Below are 9,820 nucleotides of genomic sequence, written 5' to 3'. Positions count from 1 at the left end.
CCCTCCCCAACACCCCCACCCATAAGAATTGTTCAGAAGTTAAACTTGTTTACCTTTTCTCTCACGGGAAATGGGCGCGATAACGGTGTACTTATGCCATGCGGCAAAAAGACGCCAACCCCCCCTTAGGTAATGGGCGCTCCGTCCGCAGTGATGAGAAAAAAGTTTCATTTTACATTATAGTAATTATAAGTTATCTTTAATGTTACTGTTACAGCATATGCCAGAGACCGTGGAGCGGCAGACACAGACTCTTCTCATTGCAATCCGGTACCTCTGCTGTTATTTTATGTTAACAATTATCTTTGTGATTGGTCTATGGAAAACTGAATGTCTTAATTAATGTAAAACCTTAATAAAATTTGGTTTTAAAAAAAAGCTCTGCAGTTGCCAAAGGCCCCAGCCTTATCACCCGGACTCTGGGAACTTTCCAAATGTTGGGCATCGTTCACGACAAACTCCTCAAGTGAGAGAGGAACAGTTTTTTCCCACTTAGGGTAGGGACCCGAGAACAGTTCCTGGGAGTCTGCCTGCTCAGAATCTGTCATTTTCATGGAGTGGGGAGTCTGGGAGGAAGGAGGAGCAGCCAGAGGATTCAGAGCTGCAGTCCCTAAGCCGGGAGCAGTGGACGGCGTAGAAGACTGGGTGGCCGATACATTGCTGGACACGTTTTCTGCCATCCATGACAGGACCTGCTCACACTGCTGTGTTTGTAATAAAGGTCTACCACGCGGACCCGCAACTTGTGATATGAAGCTGGCTAATTCACCACACACAGAGACTTGTAGATACTGTAGGCTCTAAGCTGTGACCGGAGGAAATTAAACCTCTGTCTTGCGCTGATACCTAGGGGTCATTTACTGCTCACAGAGACTTGTAGACAAGAAAGGCTGTATGAAGTGGGAGAAAACTAGAAAGCCAGTGGATAGTGCTGGTAACTGCAGCTACCTCAACCCCCTTAAGGAAAGGGTATTGAGACGCTCTGCACAGGGGCAGAAAACTATAAAGCCAGTGGATAGTGTGGCTAACTGTGGCTACTTCACCGCACCCAAGGAAAGGGTATTGTGAGATGCTCTGCACAGGGGCAGAAAGCTATAAAGCCAGTGGATAGTGCGAATAACTGCGGATACTACACCGCACCCAAGGAAAGGGTATTGTGAGACGCTCTGCACAGGGGCAGAAAACGCTAAAGCTAGTGGATAGTGCTGATAACTGCGGCTACTTCACCCAACACAGAGAATGGTATCTGTGAAATGCTCTGCAGTGGCCCAGGAAATATTAGCATACTATTTAGCGATGAGACCTCTGCCTACTGCACTGCACACATAGAATGGTATAGCTGAAATGCTCTGCAGTGGCCCAGGAAATATTAGCGTCCCATTTAGCGCTGAGAAATCTGCCTAATGCACTGCACACATAGAACGGTCTAGCTGAAATGCTCTGCAGGTGCCCAGGAAATATTAGCGTACTATTTAGCGATGAGACCTCTGCCTAATGCACTGCACCAATAGAACGGTATAGGTGAAATGGTCTGCAGTGGCCGAGGAAATATTAGAGTACTGTTTGGCAATGAGACCCCTGCCTAATGCACTGCACACATAGAACGGTATAGCTGAAATGGTCCGCAGTGGGCCAGGAAAAATGTGTGTACTGCTTAGTGGTGAGAACGCTGCCTAATGCACTGCACCCTGAGAACGGTATAGCTGAAATGCTCTGCACAGGCCTAGATGCTTTAAAAAATGGTGCACTACTGCTCCCAGCCAGCCACAACAGTAATGCACACAATGAGGAGTAGCCCTAAGAAGGACCGTTGGGGTTCTTGAAGAGAGGATCCTTCTCTAACACTGTCCCTATATCAGCAGCAGCACTATCCCTAAGGTCTGCCAGCATGCGTCTGAGGCAAGCCGCGAGCGGGACCAGTTTAAGTACTCGGTGGTCACCTGATCCTGCAGCCACTCACAGCTGTTGGCGGGCAGAGGGCTGGCACGTCACAGCAGGAAGTGGTAATGCCTTCCCCGCTTGTTTATTGGCTAAAAAATGACGCTAAGCATGTGGGGAAGGGAAATAAAATTTTCTCGAGTACCGCGTGTTGCTCGACTTGATTACCGAGCATCTCGAGTAGCCCAATACTCGAACGAGCATCAAGCTGGGACCAGTGTGCTCGCTCATCTCTATTCAGAACTGTATGTCTGTATTCTCTTACTATTCTAAAAGGAATTTTATTTGTGTGTTGATTGAACTTGGATGTTATGTTCTCCTGTATAAGTAATACATAATAGAGAGAATATATATAAAGCAATTTAAGTGAAAATCTCACTCATCTGGATCACGAGAGGCTGCAATAAATTCATATCCCGTCCACAGCCAGAGAGGGATGTTATGGAAGCAGGAGTTCCATGAAGGAAAATTGCCCATTAGGTAGAAGCCAGACATAGATGCAGAGGTTTGGCTATAGTACTCCCTAGCCAGCCAATCGATAATATGTAAACAGGACATAAGTTCTCGGTTCATTGAACCTGATAAGGAGTGGGAGTTGATAGATCTTACTTGCTGTAACAGACAAAATCTTTACAAAATCAATATATAGTGGATACTGATGATATTTGTATCCAGCTGTTGGTTTCTAAGAACTGTCCTGTAAATCTGATTGGTACAAATGTGTGAAGTGCTATTAATGCAAATATAATGAGGTATTGAGGTGTGCTCTGATCACCTTTATTTTTGCATTTGAGGTTTAATGGTCTAAACAACTGGCTGGACTCAAAGGGGGGGAGCTGGATGATGTGTGTATTGGGTCCCTGCCCCAAAAAAGAAGGCATGAAGGAAGGCTAGACTGACAAAGTATGAAAGTTACTAATTATAAATGTACTGATGATAATGATAAACCTTAAGATTGTTTTGTAAACTTGATTAACTTGAGTTGTACTGTTCGTTCAAAAGACTAATACATGAGATGTATGTATAAAGTATACAGACGTTGTGCATGCTGTCATAGATATAGGTATTTATTAGGCATATTAGAAATATTTGTTTGCTGCAGCAGAAGGCTAATAGAGATTAATAACATTAATATATAGAAACTTGGTTCATTCATTTTTATGGACGGATGAGGAAGAGTACCACAAGACCCAGGACTGTGGTTGTGTTTTAATTTATTATGGACTAAATTATTTGTGATCGAGGTTATTTTGGAGTAAATTCATGAACTGAGTTAAAGTGCCAGCTGTATCTCTCTATACGTTGTGACTATTCAACTGAGCCTGAAGACCTGACAAGTGTTCATACCAGTGCCTAACTGCCAGCTGGTGATGAGTCAAAGGAGGGCTAAGCATTATAGCTCCTCCCTGGAGACCTGAGGCGACCAATGGTGTACAGAGGGCATCTGGAAGAGTGGAATCTACAAGGAACAAGGGGCTCGATAGTCACCTGTGAATACCTTACATCTATGGGTATGAAGAATGGAGGAGATTGACTGACAGCAGACTAACCATGGAAAGTAATAAGGGCACAATAATCCCTCTGCTTCCCTGCATCAGAGACCCTGCATATTTGGGATCCAAAGAAGACCTCAAGATAAAGAGACATTTGTATTCCCCATATGACTGTTTTGTTGTGGTTTTCTTTTATAATTTTTTTTCAGCTTTTTTTTCTCAAGCCCAAATTTGACAGAATTGGTTTTGTGTTGCTAGTAAATGAAATATTAGGGAGCAGTGTAATAAATGTGATATTACATTATCTGATTGTTTAAAAAATCATGAGCATTTGAAAGAAACATTTAGAAGTTATTAATCACTTATTAACGGAACTATAAAATGTCAACCTTTTGATTGGAAGGTGATCCCATTCTTGATTACATTATGGAATTTTGTAACCCTGTTTTAGTTATAAAAGCCACAGGTAGTCAATGGTGGGGTTTAGGCACCTTGTGACCTGTGCCCTCTTACAAGGACCTACATATCAGTTCAAGAAGGCAATGATGAGTCTGCTAAACAGCAATGGGTAACATCAGGAGGTCATCACGCTGATGCTAGGGTAGTGCAAGGATTGTGCCACCTGTGCCTGCCATAATGTTGAAAAAAACTGTTAAAGGGGTTGTCCCGCGCCGAAACGGGTTTTTTTTTTTTAATAGGCCCCCCATTCGGCGCGAGACAAACCCAATGCATGTGTTAAAAAAAAAAACGTTTAGTACTTACCCGAATCCCCGCGCTGCGGCGACTTCTTCCTTACCTTACTAAGATGGCCGCCGGGATCTTCACCCACGATGCACCGTGGGCTCTGTGCGGTCCATTGCCGATTCCAGCCTCCTGATTGGCTGGAATCGGCACACGTGATGGGGTGGAGCTACGAGGACCAGCTCTCCGGCACGAGCGGCCCCATTCACCAGGGAGAAGACCGGACTGCGCAAGTGCGTCTAATCGGGCGATTAGACGCTGAAATTAGACGGCACCATGGCGACGGGGACGCTAGCAACGGAACAGGTAAGTGAATAACTTCTGTATGGCTCATAATTAATGCACAATGTATATTACAAAGTGCATTAATATGGCCATACAGAAGTGCTGAACCCCACTTGCTTTCGCGGGACAACCCCTTTAAGAGCCCACTTAAATTTTCCACTAAGGTCCTTGTACCCATTTCAGCGACCAATAGATTATGTTTTGACTTCACATTTTATGTAGAAAATATTGCAGCAGATTCCTAAACATGTTTTCAGTTCCATTCCAAACCTCTTATCATCCTTGCATAGTACTAATAACCTGCAATCAGAAGACTGAAGGCCTTTACCAAGTTCAATTGACGACTCCTACTTCTGTAAAGATGTAAAGGAAATGAACAAAAGGAAATATGTTACTTCCCTTCCTATATTATTTGCAATATTTCAATTGTGTCTAGTGAGCATGCATCAGATAAAGAATGCAGTAACAAATACATTATGTATCGCGAGATCATATCTAGAGTAAGAGATCTGTTAACATGTGGGGTCCGCTCTCATGCCCCTGTCTTAGCTAAAGCTTACTATGAAAAATGTATTAATGGTAAAGTTTATTCTTGATGTTTATTACCTAATACTGTGTTATTAGTTTATATTGCAGATGCGTTCATACATGGGATACAGATTAAGCTTCCAGGTGGCATCTATGCAGTATGTGGCAGTAATGCATATAGATGTGTAATTTAGCCAAATCGGAACCAGCAACTTGGGTTTCGAAAAATGATGAATTTCCTTACCAATATATTCCTTCACACCTATTGTATAAGTGTGATGTTCCTGATAAGAAGGTGCATTTTTCTTATACTCACTGAGCCTGCAAAACCGGTGTAGTGTTGGGTGGACCCATAGGTATGATGGTCAACACCCTAAGGAACACCCATATGATAGAAGCACTAGGAGATGCTTTTGATAATATCACATATATATTATTTGATATGCTTAAGGTTCAAAATGAATACACTAAACAGTTAATTCTGGTCACTAATCAACATACTGTAGTATTAGATTATCTTGTAGCCTCATAAGGAGGGTTATTTCAAATATTTGTAATCTAATCATTGTTAAGGTTCTAATTTTACTGTTTTGAGCACTAATTGCAGATGTTTTTTGGGAAAATTGTCAGTGAAATTTGTGGAGCAGTCTACCCCTGATGTGCATTTTATGACTGTTATGACAACTGCTAAGCTAACATGTACCTTGTATGGAAAACATACTCTGCAAGAATAAACTGCATGAACTATGGACACCTACTTTCATCATAAAGGGCCAAAGATTTATACATATTGAACTGTACACAGGAAATTTATATACACTTTTGTTTTACTAGACTTATATTCTTCATAGACTAATAGAGTAACCACATGATATTAATTAAGCATTTACATATAGTTTACATTTATCTTCCAATGACTTTGTTTGGTATAATGTTGGAGGTTGTAGCTACAGGGACAGAAAAGGCCTGCACCAGCTGGGGGAATTGCGGAGTCAGAGGAAGATCTCTTAACAATCCTCAGGGGAGGGTCTTTGTGAGGAAGGAATACCAGGTTTACCTTGCCATCGTCGAGGCATGGTGTCAGGATATTCTTGAGAAAATAAAAGGAGGGAACTGTTGAAGAAACTTAATCCCCTTTAACAGAGGCTGATGCCTTTCATACTTCAGCAGTGTCATGCTGACCTTTAAAGAGCTATCATCTGATTATAACATTGCACAAGTTCTTGGAATAGTAGAGATACACTGTCTATCCAACCAATGGTTTGGCTTTCTTACATTACTTTCACAAGAATCTCCTGTCTTTAACTAATGGTGGGACATGTATTGTCCAGCTCTTATGAAATCTACAATCGTCACCACCAGATGTTAGTTTGTTTTTGCCACAATAATGTTGTACTTTGAGAAAACACTTTTATAACCAAAAATGTATGTACTCATATACTTTGAACTATGTAACCATGTCTAGAGCCCACTTGTGTAGATTAACACCCTTTTTATGCCTCAATAAAACACAGCAATGAGCAGGGGAGGCAGCAGAACCTGCCACCATTGACTGTTATTCAGATGATCTGTTTCTGAGTCTTCTTTAATGGTCGTTGTCACTGATGACTAATTATTTTAATACTACCTGGTATTGGTGATTTCTTAAAGACTTAAAGATTCTGTCGGCACGTACATAGCATGAAGTTCAGAGTACACACTGCACACGCACGTGGCACGAAGCTCATGAGTCCACAGTACATACACACTGCACACGCACGTTGTATGAAGTTCACAGTGTCCACAGTACACACATAACATGCGTGTGGCATGAAGTCCAGAGTACACACTGCACACGCACACACTGCATGAAGTTCACAGTCCACAGTACACATTACGCATGCAGTGTGGGAGGAGCAGCCCCAGCCTAGGAAATAGTCAGGTAGAGTTTGGGCCTTGTCATGGTGGCTCTACCATCTTCCACCTGAAGGGTAACCGGTGACATGTCCAAGGGGCCGAGGGCAGGCTTATAAACAGGGGAACCCAATGGTGGATTACCTGAATCCTTTCTTTGTCACTCGTAACGTCACCTTTTCTTCTGTTGCGAGGCATTCCTAGTTGGTGGAGTAAACCCTCTCTTGTGCAGCTTCCGTGTGGGAATTCCTAAGTGACAGAGTAAATCCACACAGGGCACTTTTTAAGACAAAGCCCCAGGAAATGGGCGGATGGCTGCTCATTTTACTGAAACTTCCCTAACAGAACTCTTTGCATCTAATGCCGCCTGAATAGCATCTTGAGAAGTGTTGTGACAGGGAGAACTCACGGGAATGCAGGAGAAACCACAATCGTAGTTATCTGTAGGTCCTGACCCGGCAACACTCTTTCCTCTCTTTCAGTCTCTACCGATCCACACTCACGGTCACAAGAGAATATGTTGCAAAACTTCTCTTCATTCTCTTTCTCTCAGTGTTGGCTGTGAGCTCCGGGGAGTGGTAGTAGTTCTCGGCGGCTATCAGGCCATTCTCTCGGCCTCCTCCATTCTGGGCCACATGTGGCATGAAGCTCATGAGTCCACAGTACACACTACACACTCATGTGGCATGAAGCTTACAGAGTCCAATGCACACACGGCACACACACATGGAATGAAGCTCAAAGAGTCCACAGTACACACTGCACATGCACGTGGCATGAAGCTCATGAGTCCACACTACACACGGCACATGCACGTGGCCGGAAGCTCATGAGTCCACAGTACACACTGCACACACACATGACATGAAGCTCACAGAGTCCATAGTACACACTGCACACTCACGTGGCATGAGGTCCACAGTACACATTGCACATGTACTTGGCATGAAGTTCAGAGTACACACGGCACAAGCAAGTAGTATGAAGTTCCCAGAGTCCACAGTACACACTACACACGCAGGTGGCATGAAGCTTACAGAGTTCACAGTACACACTGCACACAAATGGGGCATGAAGTTCAGAGTCCACAGTACACACATGACATGCACGTGGCATGAGGTCCACAGTAAACACTACACACGCACATGGCACGAAGTCCATAGTGCAGACTGCACACACTGCACGAAGTTCACAGAGTCCATAGTACACACTAGACATACAGTGTCCAATGAGCGGCCACAGCCTAGGAGATAGCGGGGTAGAGTTTGGGGCTTTTCTCGGTGGCTTTACCCTCTTCCACCCGAAGGGTAACCGGTGACACGTCCAAGGGGCCGAGGGCAGGCTTATAAACAGGGTAACCCAATGGTGGATTACCTGAATCCTTTCTTTGTCACTCGTAACGTCACCTTTTCTTCTGTTGCGAGGAATTCCAAGTTGGTGGAGTAAACTCTCTCTCGTGCAGCTTCTGTGGGGGAATTCCTAGGTGACAGAGTAAATCCACACACACACGGGTTCTTTTTAAGAAACAACCTCTGGAAATGGATGGACGGCTGGTTGTTTTACTGAACCCTCCATAACAGAACTCTTTGCATCTAGTGCCACCTGAACAGCATCTTGACAAATGATGTGACAGGGAGAACTCACGGGAATGCAGTAGAAACCACAGTTGTAGTTATCTGTAGGTCCTGGCCCAGCAACACTCTTTCCTTTTTTTCAGTCTCTACTGGTCCATACTCACGGTAACAAGAGAATATGCTGCAGAACTTCTCTTCATTCTCTCTCTCACTGTTGGCTGTGAGCTCCAGGGAGTGGTAGTAGTTCTCAGCAGCCATCAGGCCATTCTCTCAGCCTCCTCCATTCTGGGCCAAATGGAGATGAAGGTGCCCATGTAGCTCCTCTGCAACTTCTCCACTATTCTCTCTCTACCTAACTATATCTCGCGCACCTTTTGCAAAAACATATATCAAGAATGGTCATGACAGACAAAAAGGTACATTACGCAGACATTCCTATCATTACCAGACACTTAACCCATTCAGTGCGGCAGGTATGCAATATACCTCAGTCAGGCAACACAAAAGACACCGACAAGATGACACAATGCGTGCACACTTGTGAGGAGGGGCCCCATTGTACTAGGCCACTATACACACGCAGGTGGCATGAAGCTCACAGAGTTCACAGCACACGCTGCACATGCACACAGCATGCAGTTCAGAGTCCACAGTACACACTGCACATGCACGTGGCATGAAGTTCACAGAGTTCATAGTACACACTGCACACGCACGTTGTATGAAGTTCACATAGTCTGCAGGACACACTAAACACACACGTGGCATGAAGCTCAAGAGTCCACAGTACACACTGCACACGCATGTGGCATAAAGTTGTTAAGACTGAAGTTTTGTTTCTCTAAAATTTGTCTTGTCTCATGCAACACTAACTATGAACTTTAGCCCAATTCTTTTTTCAACCTGAGATGAGGATTCATCTGGGGGTACAGCCATTCCTTTGCTATCTCAGAATCTCTCGTGAAATATAGCTTGCTCAGTTGTCTCAGAAAATGGAAAGAAAAAAACCTCAGCGCTCAGAATATGGGTACAATGATAAATATAGATGATGGAGACAGAAAAAAGGGGGAAAAAAAACAAAAAAAGGATGTGGACTTACTTCACGGAGGCGTCCTTTGAATAGACTCCCCCAGTCCCAGCAAGCGTAACAAATTCCCGTCGGCAGCAGGATTAGTGGTTCCAATAGACTGGGGGCGTCTATTCAAACGACGCCTCCGTGAAGTAAGTCCACATCCTTTTTTTGTTTTTTTTTTCCCTTTTTTCTGTCTCCATCATCTATATTTATCATTGTACCCATATTTGAGCGCTGAGATTTTTTTCTTCTTTCCATTTTCTTTGTATTTACTCCATCATATCCATGATCGGAGT

This window comes from Eleutherodactylus coqui, chromosome 4, assembly GCF_035609145.1.
Source record: "Eleutherodactylus coqui strain aEleCoq1 chromosome 4, aEleCoq1.hap1, whole genome shotgun sequence".
NCBI lineage: Eukaryota > Metazoa > Chordata > Amphibia > Anura > Eleutherodactylidae > Eleutherodactylus > Eleutherodactylus coqui.
This window is presented reverse-complemented; position numbering follows the sequence as displayed.